Genomic DNA, 14,548 nt, shown 5'->3' on the forward strand with positions numbered 1-14,548 from the left:
CATTTGTAGAAGATTGCAATAAGAGGAGAAAGGGTACTTCAGTTCACCCATCAAGTCTGCTTCATTATTCTGCTACCTATGGCAGTTCTGATTTTAAATCCCAAACCCCTGTCTTTTGACATCTAGGTATATATTAAAAGCCTTTCATCTGTGTGCACTTCCTCATTAAATCATACCTTCCCGTTGTCACTTCTTTGCCACACTGTTCTGTTATCATGTTCCCTTAAAGAATGCAAGTTTTCAAGGAATTTCCTTCTGTCATTCGTCACTTGTAAGTACACCGTCTGGCCAGTATTGGCGCTGTACCGCCTCAGGTTTCCATCACCCAGGTTGTCAGTCGATGCTGCAGAGAAAATTCTTATGCTCCAAACAGTTCCACGTTGTTGCTTCTCAAATCGCTGCACGTTTTGCTATTTAATCGTCAATAATAAAATATCAAAGTATTGCATCATAACAAGGGCAGAATCTATTAATTTAAAATGTTTTTTTTTATTCGTTCACAGGATGTGGGCGTCGCTTGCGAGGCCAGCATTTATTGCCCATCCCTAATTGCCCTTGAGAAGGTGGTGGTTAGCCGCCTTCTTGAACCGCTGCAGTCCGTGTGGTGACGGTTCTCCCACAGTGCTGTTCGGAAGCGAATTCCAGGATTTTGACCCAGCTTTGGGGTGTCAGGAGGTGAGTCACTCGCTCCAGAATACCCAGCCTCTGACCTGCTCTCGTTGCCACAGTATTTATATGGCTGGTCCAGTTAAGTTTCTGGTCAATGGTGACCCCCAGGATGTTGATGTTGGGGGATTCGGCGATGCCGTTGAATGTCAATGGGAGGTGGTTAGACTCGCTCTTGTTGGAGATGGCCATTTCCTGGCACTTATCTGGCGCGAATGTTACTTGCCACTTATGAGCCCAAGCCTGGATGTTGTCCAGGTCTTGCTGCATGCGGGCTCGGACTGCTTCATTATTTGAGGGGTTGCGAATGGAATTGAACACTGTGCAATCATCAGCGAACATCCCCATTTCAGACATCATGATGGAGGGAAGGTAATTGATGAAGCAGCTGAAGATGGTTGGGCCAAGGACACTGCCCTGAGGAACTCCTGCAGCAATGTCCTTGGGCTGAGATGATTGGCCTCCATCAACCACAACCATCTTCCTTTGTGCTAGGTATGACTCCAGCCACTGGAGAGTTTTCGCCCTGATTTCCATTGACTTCAATTTTACTTGGGCTCCTTGGTGCCATACTCGGTCAAATGCTGCCTTGATGTCAACGGCAGTCACTCTCACCTCACGTCTGGAATTCAGCTCGTTTGTCCATGTTTGGACCAAGGCTGTAATGAGGTCTGGAGCCGAGTGGTCCTGGCGGAACCCAAACTGAGCTTCGGTGAGCAGGTTATTGGTGAGTAAATGCCGCTTGACAGCACTGTCGACGACACCTTCCATCACTTTGCTGATGATTGAGAGTAGACTGACGGGGCGGCAATTGGCCGGATTGGATTTGTCCTGCTTTTTGTGGACAGGACATACCAGGGCAATTTTCCACATTGTCGGGTAGATGCCAGTGTTGTAACTGTACTGGAACAGCTTGGCTGGAGGTGCAGCTAGTTCTGGAGCACAAGTCTTCAGCACTGCAGCTGGGATGTTTTCGGGGCCCACAGCCTTTGCTGTATACAGTGCACTCAGCCGTTTCTTGATATCACGTGGAGTGAATCGAATTGGCCGAAGTCTGGCTTCCGTGGTGGTGGGGATATCGGGAGGAGGCCGAGATGGATCATCCACTCGGCACATCTGGCTGAAGATGGTTGCAAACGCTTCAGCCTTGTCTTTTGCACTCACGTGCTGGACTCCACCATCATTGAGGATGGGGATGTTTACAGAGCCTCCTCCTCCCGTTAGTTGTTCAATTGTCCACCACCATTCACGACTGGATGTGGCAGGACTGCAGAGCTTTGATCTGATCCGTTGGTTGTGGAATCGCTTAGCTCTGTCTATAGCATGTTGCTTCCGCTGTTTAGCATGCATGTAGTCCTGAGTTGTAGCTTCACCATGTTGGTACCTCATTTTTAGGTACGCCTGGTGCTGCTCCTGGCATGCTCTTCTGCACTCCTCATTGAACCAGGGTTGATCCCCTGGCTTGTTGGTAATGGTAGAGTGAGGAATATGCCGGTCCATGAGGTTACAGTTTGTGCTGGAATACAATTCTGCTGCTGCTGATGGCTCACAGCGCCTCATGGATGCCCAATTTTGAGCTGCCAGATCTGTTGTGAATCTATCCCATTTAGCACGGTGGTAGTGCCACTCAACACGTTGGATGGTGTCCTCAGTGCGAAGACGGGACTTCATCTCCACGAGGACTGTGCGGTGGTCACTCCTACCAACACTGTCCTGGACAGATGCATTTGCGACAGGTAGATTGGTGAGGACGAGGTCAAGTAAGTTTTTCCCTCGTGTTGGTTCGCTCACCACCTGCCGCAGGCCCAGTCCAGAAGCAATGTCCTTCAGGACTCGGCCAGCTCGGTCAGTAGTGGTGCTGCCGAGCCACTCTTGTTGATGGACATTGAAGTCCAACACCCAGAGTACATTCTCTGCACTTGCTGCCCTCAGTGCTTCCTCCAAGTGGTGTTGAACATGGAGGAGGACTGATTCATCAGCTGATGGAGGACGGTCGGTGGTAATCAGCAGGAGGTTTCCTTGCCCATGTTTGACCTGATGCCATGAGATTTCATGGGGTCCAGCGACAATGTTGAGGACTCCCAGGGCCACTCCCTCCTGACTGTTTATCACTGTACCGCCACCTCTGGTGGGTCTGTCCTGCCGGTGGGACAGTACATACCCAGGGATGATGATGGAAGAGTCTGGGACGTTGGCTGAAAGGTATGATTCTGTGAGTATGGCTATGTCAGGCTGTTGCTTGACTCGTCTGTGGGACAGCTCTCCCAATTTTGGCACAAGTCCCCAGATGTTCGGAAGGAGGACCTTGCAGGGTCGACTGGGCTTTCTGTTTTGCCATTGTCGTGTCCGGTGCCTCGTGGTCCGATGCCGGGTGGTCCGTCCGGTTTGATTCTTATTATGACTTTTCGCAGCGAGATTTTACAACTGAGTGGCTTGCTGGGCCATTTCAGAGGGCAATTAAGAATCAACCACATTGCTGTTGGTCTGGAGTCACATTTCGGCCAGACCGGGAAAGGGCGGCAGGTTTCCTTCCCCAAAGGACATCAGTGAACCAGATGGGTTTTTACGACAATCCGGTAGTTTCATGGCCATCATTACTGATACGAGTATTTTAATTCCAGATTTTTATTTAATTAATTGAATTTAATTAATTGAATTTAAATTCCCCAGCTGCTGTGGTGGGATTTGAACTCATGACACTGGATTTCAGTCCATGCCTCTGGATTACTCGTCCAGGAACATAACCACTATGCTACCGTACAGAATTGTGTTCACATACCTTTGTGGAATTATATTCCGCCCTCCAATCTCACTTTACTTGTAGAATACACTTGACATTGATTGCATGGACGATCGTGTGGTATATTATATTAAAGTTAGGATAGAATTGCATTAGTTTAGAAATGCGACTCTCTAACATCAATATCCTTGGAGGCAAAACGTGTTCTTGACTCCTCAGCTGTAATGTCATTCGGGATCAAGGAGTAACATGAGAAATAGGAGCAGGAGTCGGCCATCCGGCCCCTCGAACCTGCTCCGCAATTCAATCGGATCATGGCTGATCTTCAACCTCAACTCCACTTTCCCGCCCCATCCCCATTTCCCCTGATTTCACGAAAGTCCAAAAATTTATCTCTCTCAGCCTTGAATATACTCAATGACTCAGCATCCACAGCGCGATGGGGGAGAGAATTCCAAAGATTCACAACCCTCATCTGAATCTTAAGTGGCCGAAATCTTATCCTGAGACTATGCCCCCTCGTTCTGGACTCTCCAGCCAAGGGAAACAAGCTCCCAGCCTCTCCTCTGTCAAGCCCCCACAGACTCTAATAAATCGCCTCTCATTCTTCTAAACTCCAGAGAGTATCGGCCCATTCTACTCAATCTCTCCTCATAGGACAATCCTCTCATCCCAGAATTAATCTAGTGAACCTTCGTTCCAACACCTCTATGGCAAGTATATCCTTCCTTGGATAAAGAGGCCAAAACTGTACGCAGTACCCCAGGTGAGCTCTCACCAAAGCCCTGTACAATTGGAGTAAGACTTCGTTACTCTTACATTCCAACCCCCTTACATTAAAGGCCAAAATGCCATTTGCCTTCCTAATTGCTTGCCGTACCTGCATGCTAACCTTTTGTGTTTCTTGCACCCGGACACCCAAATCGCTCTGAACACCAACATTTAATAGTTACTCACCATTTAAAAAACATTGCCTTTTTTGATCCTTCCGACGAAAGTGAATAACTTCACATTTCCCCAAACTATACTCCATCTGCCACCTTCTTGCCCACTCTCATAACCTGTTTATCCCTTTGGAGACTCTTTTTGTCATCCTCACATCTAACGTTCCCACCTGGCATTGTATCGTCAGCAAACTTGGATACATTGCACTCGGTCCCTTCGACAAAGTAATTAGTATCGATTATAAATAGCTGAGACCCAAGTACCGATCCTTGCGGTACCCCACTAGTTACAGCGTGCCAGCGTGAAAATTATCCCTAATCTATGCTTCCTGTTCGTTAACCAATCCTCCATCCCTGCTAATAAGTTACTCCCAACCCTATGAGCCCTTAACTTACGGAACAACCTTTCATGTGGCATCTTATGGAATGCCTTTTGAAAATGCAAATATACATTTTTTACTCAAATGTATCCACATCCTATCTATAAAACCTTGTTTTGTTTTGTTCTGCTTTTGTCAGACTTGAGTGTCACCGATTCTGGATTATAAATGCTTCTGTCCCTTTTACAATTAAGGGGCGACCTGAAGTTGTCACGGTTTAACTGCACCCTTCAGCCATTGGTGGCGCTTTCGCGCACCAGCTTTCATCCCAATGCTCCAACAAGCTTTCCGTCTCTGCTTCTCAAACTGCAGTAAACTTTGGTATTTGGCCTTAATGCCCCGCGGTGCAACGCCACTAGAGATCAAGTTAAAATCGCAGTGCTGTATATCAAAACGACAGGATGTCTAACTTTAAAATGGGAACTGAACAACTTCTGCCTCCCCTGGTCTGATTATCAATGCTTCACCTGAAGACCACAACTGGCCTTGATTTCCCATGTCCAACGCTGCAGGAGATTACATTCCCAAATTAATCCGGTCTTTTCACTCAGCCCACGCATTCTTCATATCATCCTGCTTAATTTCCGCTGAGGTGAGTGTGTTCTTCCGAAGGTTTGTGCTCCACACCGAAAACAAAATGATGCAAAAAATGAACACTTTGCACAATCACATGTTTCATGGTAATCAGCAAATACCGCCACGTGTCCGCCCATTCCACCAGCCTGTCTATATCCTCTTGAAGTCTATCACTATCGTCCTCACTGTTCACTACACTTCCAAGTTTTGTTTCACCTGCAAATTTTGTAATTGTGCCCTGTACACCCAATTCCAAGTCATTAATATATATCAAGAAAAGCAGTGGTCCTAACAGTGGGGAACACCACTGTACACCTCCCTCCAGTCCGAAAAACAACCGTTCACCACTACTCTCTGTTTCCTGTCACTGAGCCAATTTTGTATCCATGCTGCCACTGCCACTTTTATTCTGTGGGATTCAATTTTGCTGACAAGCCGATAATGCGGCACTTTATGGAAGTCCAGAAACACAATATCAACCACATTGCCCTCATCGACCCTTTCTGTTGTCTCATCAAAAAACTCAATCAAGTTAGTTAAACAGGATTTGCCTTCAACAAATCCGTGCAGGCTTTCCTTAATCAATCCACACTGATCTCAGGACGTCCCAAATTGCTTAACACCCAGGGAAGTACTTTTCGAAGTTTAATGTCTTAACTGTTATAACGAGGAAACACGGCAACCAATTTGTGCACAGCAAGGTCCCACACTAAGCAGTGCGATATTGACCAGATAATTTGTTGTTTTCATTGTAAATATTGGCCAGAACAGCGGGGGGAACTCCCATGCTCTTCTTCGAATAATGACATGAGACCGCTTACATCCACCTGAGAGGTCGGATGGGGCCTCTGTTTTACGTTTTATCCGAAAGAGGGCACATCCCGACAGTGCAGCACTCTCTCAATACCGCACTGGAGTGTCAGCCTTGATTATGTGCTCAAGAATCGGGAATGGGGCTTAAACCTACGACTTTCTGACTCGGAGGCGACTGGACTCCAATTGAGCCACAGCTGATGCTAGAGGAGTTTTAGAAGTAGGTTTTGAATAGTGTGTGAGAAAGGAGCTTGATATGGGTGAGGAAGTGGGTGAGATGTACTTGGAGTTCAATAAAGCCTTTTATACAATTCCTCTGGAAAGGCTGGTAGTGAAAAGGAGGATAGTGGGAATCAGTGGAAATATTCACAGGAAATTCGAATAGGATGACCGACAGAACCCAGTGGTACAAGGATTTTCATTGGTCCAGGAGAATGTTACCAGTGGGGTCACACAGGGGGTCTGTTTTGGATCTTTTGTTTAATATCTTTATAAATGATGTGGAGCTCGGAGTCACAGCACAATGGCTACATTTACAGACGATACAAAGCTGAAAGCTGATGAAAGTGGTCGACTGCAAAGCTGATGAGGAAAAGCTACAGGAGGATTTCAATACTTCGCAATTGGGCAGAGAGACATTCAATGTCGAGAAATGCAAAGTGCTTCACATGGGAATAAAAATCCAGGAATGTATTATTACTTGAATGGAAAGAAAATAATTTGCATGGAAAATGAAAGAGATCTGGGGGTCCTGATTGACAATAAATAGAGCAGTGTTTGTACAATATAAATAGGGCAGTATTTGTTCAAAATAAATAGAGCAGTGTTTTTACAATATAAATAGAGCAATGTTTGTGCAATATAAATAGAGCAGTGATTGTACAATATAAATCGAGCAGTGTTTATACAATATAAATAGAGCAACGTTTCTACACTATGTCCCAGTTAAGGATCACCTTGGGATGAGTGACCATAACATGGTTACATTCCATATCCAATGAGAGGGTGAGAAGGTTGTTTCTCAAACAAGCGAACTGAGCTTGAATAAAGGAGACTATGATGGTATGAGAGCGGAATTGATTAAAGTGGACTGGGAAAATAGATTAAAGGGTACGACGGTACATGAGCAGTGGTGTTCATTCAAGGAGTTATTTTACAACTTTCAAAAAATATATATTCCACTGAGGAAAAAAGGGTGTAAAAGAAATGTCAGCCATCCGTGGCTAAGTCATGAAATTAACGATAGTATCCGACTAAAAACAAGGACATATAAGGTAGCCAAACTTAATGTGAGGATAGAAGATTGGGAAATCTTCAAAAGAGAGCAAAAAGGAACTGAAGGATTGATTAAGAAAGGGAAGATAGATTATGAAAATAAATTCGTAAAAAATATAAAAACAGATAGCAAGAGTTTCTCCAGTTATATCAAAAGAAAAAGGGTGGCTCAGGCAAACGTAGGTCCCTTAGAGGATGAGACCGGGAAATTAATGGTGGGAAACATGGAGATGGTAAAAATGCTGAACAAATATTTTGTTTCAGTCTTTACGGTAGAGGACACTAAGAATATCCCAACACTGGACAAACAGGGGACTCTCGGGGGGGAGGAGCTAAATACGATTAAAATCACTCAAGAGATGGTACTCAGTAAAATAATGGGACTCAAGGCGGATAAATCCCCTGGACCTGATGGCTTACATCCGAGGGTATTGAGGGAAGTGGCATTATGGACTGTGGATGCTTTGGGAATAATTTTCCAAAATTGTCTGGACTCGGCAAAGGTCCCGGCAGATTGGAAAACTGCTAATGTAACACTCTTATTTAAAAAGGGTAGTAGGCAGAAGGATGTAAATTGTAGACCAGTTAGCCTAACATTTGTGGTGGATAAAATTTTGGAGGCAGTAGCAGAACATTTGGATAAACATATTTTAATAGGACAAAGTCAGCTTGGCTTTACGAAGGGGAAGTCATGTCTGACAAATTTGCTTGAGTTCTTTGAGGACATAACGTACAGGATGGATAAAGGGGAACCAGTGGACGTAGTGTATTTAGACTTCCAGAAGGCATTCGACAAGGTGCCACATAAAAGATTATTGCTCAAGATAAAGAATCACTGGATTGGGGGTAATATTCTGGCATGGGTGGAAGATTGGTTATCTAACAGGAAGCAGAGAGTTGGGATAAATGGTTCATTCTCGGACTGGCAACCAGTAGCCAGTGGTGTTCCGCAGGGGTCGGTGCTGGGTCCCCAACTCTTTACAATCCATATTAACGATTAGGAGGCGGGGACCGAGTGTAACATATCAAGGTTTGCAGATGAAACAAAGATGGGAGGGAAAGTGGAGAGTGAGGAGGACATAAAAAACCAACAAGGGGATAGAGACAGGCTGGGTGAGTGGGCGGTGATTTGGCAGATGCAATACAATATTGGAAAATATGAGGTTGTGCACTTTGGCAGGACAAATCAGAGAGCAAGTTATTATCTTAACGGCGAGAAACTGGAAAGTACTGCAGTACAAAGGGATCTGGGGGTCCTAGTGCAAGAAAATCAAAAAGTGAGTATGCAGATACAACAGGTGATCAAGAAGGCCAACGGAGTGTTTGCTTTTATTGCTCGGGGGATGGAATATAAAAACAGGGATGTATTGCTGCAGTTATATAAGGTATTGGTGAGACCGCACCTGGAATACTGCATACAGTTTTGGTGTCCATACTTAAGAAAAGACATACTTGCTCTCGAGGCAGTACAAAGAAGGTTCACTCGGTTAATCCCGGGGATGAGGGGGCGGACGTATGAGGAGAGGTTGAGTCGATTGGGACTCTCCTCATTGGAGTTCAGAAGAATGAGAGGCGATCTTATTGAAACATATACAATTGTGAAGGGTCTTGATCGGGTGGATGCGTTAAGGATGTTCCCAAGGATAGGTGAAACTCGAACGAGGTGGCATCATCTTAGAATAAGGGTCCGTTCTTTCAAAACTGAGATGAGGAGAAACTTCTTCACTCAGAGGGTAGTAGGTCTGTGGAAATCGACAGTTTCCGAGAAGTAAAGGGAATTAGGGGTTCTGGGGAGCGGGCAGGAAATTGGACATGAATTTAGATTTGAGGTTTGGATCAGATCAGCCATGATCTTATTCAATGGCGGAGCAGGCTCGAGGGGCCGATTGGCCTACTCCTGTTCCTATTTCTTCTGTTCTTATGTTCTGATAAATAGAGCAGTGTTTCTGCAATATAAATAGAGCAGTGTTTGTACAATATAATTAGAGCAGTGTTTGTTCAATATAAATAGAGAAGTTTTTGTGCAACATAAGTAGATCATTGTTTGTACAATATGATTTGAGCAGTGTTTGTACACTATAAATAGAGCTGTGTTTGTACAAAATAAATAGACCAATGTTTGTGCAATATATAGAGAGCAATGTTTATACAAAATAAATGGAGCAGTGTTTGTACAATATTAATTGACCAAAGCTTGTACAAAATAAATTGAGCAGTGTTTAGACAACATGAATAGAGCAGTGTTTCTACATTATAAAAAGAGCAGCGTTGATACAACATAAATAGAGCAGTGTTTCTGCATTACAAAAAGAGCAGCGTTTATACAACATAAATAGAGCAGAGTTTATACAATATAAATCGAGCAGTGTTTATACAATATTAATATCGCAGTGTTTCTACAATATAAATTGAGCAGTGTTTCTACAATATAAATAGATCAGTGTTTATACAAAAAAAATAGAGCAGTATCTGTACAATACAAATAGAGCAAGGTTCATGCAACATAAATAGAGCAGTGTTTGTACAATATAAATAGACCAATGTTTGTACAATATAAATAGAGCAAGGTTCATACAATATAAACTGAGCAGTGGTTGTACAATATAAATAGACCAATGTTTGTACAATATAAATAGAGCAAGGTTTATACAATATAAATAGAGCAGTGTTTATACAATATAAATAGAGCAGTGTTTGTACAATATAAATAGAGCAAGGTTCATACAATATAAATAGATCAGTGTTTGTACAATATAAATAGACCAATGTTTGTACAATATAAATAGAGCAGTGTTTGTACAATATAAATAGAGCAGTGTTTGTACCATATAAATAGAGCAGTGTTTGTACAATATAAATTGAGCAGTGTTTGTACAATATAAATAGAGCAGTGTTTGTACCATATAAATAGAGCAGTGTTCATACAATATAAATATGGCAGTGTTTGTAAAATATAAATTGAGGAGTGTTTGTACGATGTAAATAGAGCCGTGTTTGTAGAATATAAATAGAGCTGTGTTTGTGCAATATAAATTGAGCTGTTTTTGTACAACATCAATAGAGTGTTGTTTTTACAGTTTAAATAGACCAGTGTTGGTACAAAAACAATAGAGCAGTGTTTGCACAATATAAATAGAGCAGTGTTTGTACAAAATAAATAGAGCCGAGTTTGTACAATATAAAGAGAACATTGTTCGTATAATATCGATAGAGCAGTGTTTATACAATATTAAGAGAGCAGTGTTTGTACAATATAAATAGAGCAGTGTTTATACGATCTAAATAGAGCAGTGTTTACACAAAATAAATAGAGCAGTGATTGTCCAATATAAACAGAGCAGTATTTATAGAATATAAATAGAGCGGTGTTGATACAATATAAAGAGATCAGTGCTTGTACAACATAAATAGAGCATTGTTTTCCAATATAAATAGGGCAGTGCTTGTTCAATATAAATAGAGCAGTGTTTATACAAAGAAAATAGAGCAGTATCTGTACAATACAAATAGAGCAAGGTTCATACAATATAAATAGAGCAGTGTTTGTACAATATAAATAGACCAATGTTTGTACAATATAAATAGAGCAAGGTTTATACAATATAAATAGAGCAGTGTTTATACAATATAAATAGAGCAGTGTTTGTACAATAGAAATAGAGCAAGGTTCATACAATATAAATAGAGCAGTGTTTGTACAATGTGAACAAAGCACTGTTTGTAAAATATAAATTGAGCAGCGTTCATACAATATGAATAGAGCAGTGTTTGTACAATATAAATTGAGCAATCTTTGTACAATCGAAACAGTGCAGTGTTTGTACAATATAAATAGAGCAGTGTTTGTCCAATATAAATAGATCAGTGTTTTTCAACATAAATAGAGCAGTGTTTATACAATATAAATAGAGCAGTGTTTGTACAATATAAATAGAGCAGTGCTTGTACAATATAAATAGAGCAGTGTTTGTACAATATAAACAGAGCAGTGTTTGTGCAATATAAATAGAGCAGTGTTTGTACAATATAAATAGAACAGTGTTTGTACAATATAAATAGAGCAGTGTTTGTTCAATATCGTTTCTTCCAACAACGTTCACCTGAGGAAGGAGGAAGCCTCCGAAAGCTTGTGAATTTAAAATAAAATTGCTGGACTATAACTTGGTGCAATATAACTAGACCAGCGTTTTTACAATATAATTGGAGAAGTGTTTTTTCTATGTAAATGGAGAAGTGTTTGTACATTACAAAAAGAGCAGTGTTCATACAATATGAATAGAGCAGTGTTTGTACAATATAAATAAAGCAGTGTTTGTGCCATATAAATATCGCAGTGTTTATACAATATAAATAGTGTGTTTGCACAACATAAATAGAGCAGTGTTTATACAATATAAATGGAGAAGTGTTTATACAATATAAATTGAGCAGTGTTTATACAATATAAATAGAGCAGTGTTTGTACAGCAGAAACATCCACTCCCTCCACCATCCGTACAATGTGGACTATCTACAGGATGCACTCCAACAACTCGCCAAGGCTTCTTCAACAGCACCGACCAAACTCGCGGCTTCCATCATCAGAAGCAGAAGGGCAGAAGGTGCATCACCTCAAAGTTCCCTCCATGTCATTCACCATCCTGACTTGGATATATAATCACTGTGCCTTAATCGTCACTCTCTACATCACAGCATGATGGAAGTATCTTCACCGTGCAGCAATTCAAGAAAAAGGCATCTTTTCCAGTGCCTCCATATCCTTTTTATAATATCATGGTATCATAGCATCATAGTAGGCCATTCGTTCGTCGTGCCTGTGCAGGCTCTTTGAAAAAGTTATCCAATGAGTCGTATTCCTCTGCTCTTTCCCCATTGCCTTTTAATTTTTCATTGAAAGATTTAACCAATTCCATTTTGAAAGTTTTTAGTGTATCTGCTTCCACCGTTCTTTCAGACAGTGAATTCCAGATCATTGCAACTCGCCGCTTAAAAAAAATATTTGCTCATTTCGCCTCTGGTTCCTTTGCTGATCACCTTATTTACTCTATCAAAACCCTTCAAGAGTTTGAACACCTCCATCAAGCCTTCACTTAACGCTCCCTGCACCAATTTTATCCCGGATTATTGAGTCTTACAGTTCGCAAAATCGACGTTCGGGCTGACTGAAATCATAGAAAGCACCAGAGATTGGCCTGTAATTTCCGGGTTTATCCCAAACCCCTTTTTTGAAAGAGGGTGTAACATTTGCAATCCTCTAGTCCTCTGGCACCACCCCCGTATATCAGGAAGATTATGGCCAGATCCTCCGCAATTTCCACCCTTACTTCCCTCAGAAACCGAGGGTGTATCCCATCTGAACCGGGTCATTTTTCTACTTTGAGTCCCGCCAATCGTTTAAGTATCTCCTCTTTATCTATTTGTATCCTATCCAATATCACTCCGACCTCCTCCTTTATTACCACAATAGCAGCATCCTCTTCTCTAGTGAAGACGGATGCGAAGTAATCATTTAATACCTCTGCCATGCCCCCTGCAACAACAAAAAGATCGTCTTTTTTGTCCCTGATCGATCTGACTACACTTTTACTATTTATATGTCTATAAAAGACTTTTGGATTCCCTGTTATGTTAACCGCTAATCTGTTCTCATACTCACTCTTTGCCCATTTTATTCCTTTTTTTTCGATCCCCTCTGTCCTTCCTGTCTTCAGCCTGGTTTCCTATTATATTATGAACCTGACATTTCCCATAAGCCTCTTTTTTCTGTTTCATTTTAATCTCTATTTCTTTAGTCATGCAGGAAACGGGAGACTTGCGTGTCTTTGTCCATGAGCCACTGAAAGTTAACATGCAGGTGCAGCGATCAATTCGGAAGGCAAATGGTATGCTGGCCTTTATTACAAGAGGATTTGAGAACAAGAATAAAGATGTCTTCCTGCAATTGTATAGGGTCTTGGTGAGACCACACCTGGAGAATTGTGTCCAATTTTGTTCTCCTTTCCTAAGAAAGGAAATAAATGCCGGAGAGGGAGTGCAACTAAGGTTCAGCAGACTGCTATCTGGGATGGAGGGATTTACGTATGAGGAGAGATTGAGTGGACGAGGCCTGTATTCTCCTGAGTTTACAAGAATGAGAGGTGATCTCATTGAAATATACAAAATTCTGACAGGGTCGATGCAGGGAGGATGTTTCCGCTGGCTGGGTAGTCCAGAACCAGGGGTCACAGTCTCAGGATGCGGGGTATGTCATTTCGGACTGACATGAGTAGAAATTTCTTCACTCAGTGGGTGGTGAACCTTTGGAATTCTCTACCCAAGAGGGCTGTGGAGACTCAGTCATTGAGTACATTCAAAACAGAGATCGACAGATTTCTAGATATTAAAGGCATCAAGGGATATGGGGAAGGTGCAGGAAAATGGCATTGAGGTGGAAGATCAGCCATTTTCCTGCACCTGCAGGAAATTAGACTGGGCTTGATGGCCGGCGCGGACACGATGGGCCGAAGGGCCTCCATCCGTGCTGTCTAACTCTATGACTCTATGACTCTATGATCTGATTGAATGCTGGAGCAGGCTCGAGGGGCGGGATGGCCTACTCCTGCTCCTATTTCTAATGTTCTTATGTTCTTAAAAGCTCGAGCTTTGGATGCCCTTTCGTTTCTCCCTCTTTGGAATCTGTCCACTCTGCACCTGAACCAACTCCTCCTATTGTTCAACTGCAGATCTGCATTTCAATTTTTGATTCAAATCCACCAGGGCGAGATCCCTTTTTAACTCAGTGAAATCTGCCCTCCTCCAGTTTAGTATTTTCACATTTGATTTTTCCTTGTCCTTTTCCACAACTATTTTAACCATAACTACAGATATATTGATAAACATGGAGACATAATTTGCTGTGACATATCTGTTTCATTGCCTCAATGCCGGTCTATATATTTGTTGTTATATTTATGGTTAGAATAGTACATATAATATACTAGATTGGAAGATGTGTGTGTTTGTGTGCGTGCAGAGCAGCCTGTTGTTTTTGTAACACTATATTTAACTTCATACAGCACTACTTAGCAACTGATTAGTTCAATGAGACAGTTCACATATGCAATTATAAAGGAAAAGGGGACAAAATCTATGAAATTGCAGGATTGTCTAATGTT

This window comes from Heptranchias perlo, unplaced genomic scaffold (assembly GCF_035084215.1).
Source record: "Heptranchias perlo isolate sHepPer1 unplaced genomic scaffold, sHepPer1.hap1 HAP1_SCAFFOLD_74, whole genome shotgun sequence".
NCBI classification, from domain to species: Eukaryota; Metazoa; Chordata; class Chondrichthyes; order Hexanchiformes; family Hexanchidae; genus Heptranchias; species Heptranchias perlo.